This window comes from Talpa europaea (genome assembly GCF_964194135.1).
Source record: "Talpa europaea genome assembly, chromosome: 15".
NCBI lineage: Eukaryota > Metazoa > Chordata > Mammalia > Eulipotyphla > Talpidae > Talpa > Talpa europaea.
Window position 1 is genome coordinate 73,423,670 of NC_140083.1, and position 2,889 is coordinate 73,426,558.

A 2,889-nucleotide genomic window follows, 5' to 3' on the forward strand; every position below is an offset into this window, starting at 1 on the left:
GGGAAGTCTAGGGAGGGCTTAGTGGGAGGTCAGGGTGTCATTTTGTGCAGCCAATCTGCATACCTTGAGGGGTCAGAAACTTGTTTGAAACATCCTTCACTGTGCTTAGTGAATCCATTATTCATGGATTTATCTAAACCCTACTTTCACTTATGATTTAGCTTGTGCTGCTTCTGGAATAATGAGATCCGTAATTACCACCCACGGGGAAGTGAAATAATAATTACTTTTGTTCCGTATTGTTTCATGTTGTCATTCTAAAGTTTGGTAACCAAGTCTTTCTTGCCGCCCTACTCATCCTGGTGGGAGGAAGAGTGATGAACTGTAAAGCTTAGGGGCTTAGAGATCCTGTAGAGGTGGGTTCAAATCCTGATTTCAGCAAGAGTGACTTAAAGCAGGGCAGTGTGCGGTTGTGTGGGTGGGGAGTGAGATGGAGGATGGCATTTGACCGCTCTAGGACAACCATATAGAGGGAGAAGCTTCTTTGAGGTGAGCCAAGTCCTAAATACTGAGGACTCCTCATTCCCCACGTTGCAGGGGTCCTGGGAGCCAATGTCAGATTAGGTCTGCCTGGGCATCTCACCTATCATCTGTAGGCTTACAAGTAATTTATCTTAAAAGGAGATGAGATCAGATTTTTCTCTTGGAATTTAGAATTAAACGTGACAAAAATTTTCAGTTTTTACTTGGCAGTGGGAGTTGAAACTAAAAAGTAGAGGAGGCTGAAGAAGCCATGTGCAGCCTGACATTGTGAGTGAGCAGAAGCCATAGGTGAAAAGAGTGAGTCAGTGGCTGCCCATGTGACTGTGACTGAACAGAAGAATGACAGTGTCAAGGTGCTGACGTGTTGGTGACATTCCTGATGCTGTATTGAGATCGGATTGCTTGTTGCTCCTGTCCACAGCAGGTCCTCCCTTTCAGTGGCTTCTCTTCTTGGTTTTCCTAGATACTGAGAGATTAAGAATTGAGTGTTTTTTTCAATCTCCCTTTTGCTATAAGGCTCGTATCTTTTGCAACCTGATGAATTTGACTGAAACAGAGCCATATGGACCTGGGCTTGGATCCCTGATTTCCCTCTGAGTAGTTGTGACTTTGAACAGCTATCTAATTTCTGTAAGCATCGTGGTATCCATCCCATGTTGCACAGAGTTGTAGATTGAGTTAATGGAAATAAAAGGGCCTGAAGAGTATTAAACACATAGTAGTGCTCAGAATTTGTTAGAGACCTTTCTTATGATTTCCTTCATGCTTTAACCATTTTCTGATGTCTCCCTCTTAATATTGAGTTGTCCTGGTTTTGTTTTTTAAAGACTAATTTTTTTTAATGATTTATTTATTTATGCATACAAGAATTAGAGTACAGGCCAGGGGGTGTGTGTGTGTGTGTGTACCAGAGACAGTGGGGAGCAGAACAGGTGGATCTTCTGAAATACACTGCTGAGGGGAGCAGTGGGCGAGACAGGTGAGGTCTGCTGTGCCATGTGGGTTAGCCTCCTAGCTGGGATTGAACTCATGCTGCAGTGGCAGGCGATAGATTGATAGCACTGAGACTTTAATCCCTGAGCCACCAAGGAGGCCCAAGTTGTCCTAGTTTTTGAATAACCCTTACTGTGGTTACCCTTCTACTCCTGGTCATTTAACTATTCCCCTAATGTGTAACCGGAGGAACATCATAACAGCTACCTTCCCCTCATAAACAGTTGACACCATCACTACCCTTATCGAGGCCATGTATGTAGGATGCAAATGTCTGGTGGTTGGGCATGCACAAGCCATAGGACTAGTCATGAAGCAGGTTTGCAAGGCAAGAGGCAGCCCTCTTCCTATTAGCAGTAATCAACAAGCATGATTGATGATGGGACAATGGCAGGAGGAGCAGGGTCCAGGGGAGACAAAGGGCAATCAACTTTTGTGGGGAACAGGAGGGGACATGTCGGCCACGTATACAGGGAGGACTTCTGTGCAGGTGCTTGGTGTAATTTCTGAGCCACTTCCAGACCACCTCACACCATGGCCACAGAATCAGTCAGTGGCTACCTAGGAGTCCCCGACTGCCTCATGATGTGGGCCATTGTCTTAGGCAGTCACGCAGGAGTGCTTTATCCAGTTCTTTCAAACACAGGTGCAGAGGCCCCAAGTGGTAGAGGCACCATGCAAATGTTTTGAGATTTATTAATAATTGTAATATTTCTAGTATTAACATTAAAAGGGGTGGGCCTCCCTACTTGCTTGGGGCAGGGACTTCCAAAGATAGGTGTGGGAGTCAGGAAGGAGGAAATAATTCTCCAAATGGTGATTAGAGGAAGAAAGGATGTGTTAAAGCTATTAGAGAGGTTCACAAGAGGAGAAAAAGATGAAATAAACATGGAGCAAAGTTGTTTTGCTTAGACCTAGGCTAGCAAGGACAGAAATACTGTGGTCTTGGTATTGAGATGCTCTTCCAGCCAGGGCTTAGTTACCATGAAGAGACTGGAACCAGCCGGTAGGCTCTTATTTCTTGAGGCCAGAAAATTTCTAGGAAGTGACTCTGGTTTGACTGGAAATGAAAGGTAGGATGAACTGAGACGTGACTGAAAGATACATGTAAAGTAGGGAAGTAGGTGTTAACTTGTGCCAGGGGAAAAAGCTGTACTTGTACATCTGCCTGTGTGTCATGATTTGACTAGGTGTCGCCACACAACAGGATAAAGTTAGAACAGTTTTCCATGTGGCTGCTGCATTGCAGAGCACTGAGCGAAGAATGCTGCAGAAGGAACTATGAGCTCCATCCTTGATCTCGTATAAGTCTTCAGGAGGAAGTCTTTGTCTTCGTAGAGAGGCATTTGAAACGTGTCTAAGCAGCCAAGGCAGTCAAGGTGAAGTGTCCGGGGGCTCTGTTCACGGGCTCTC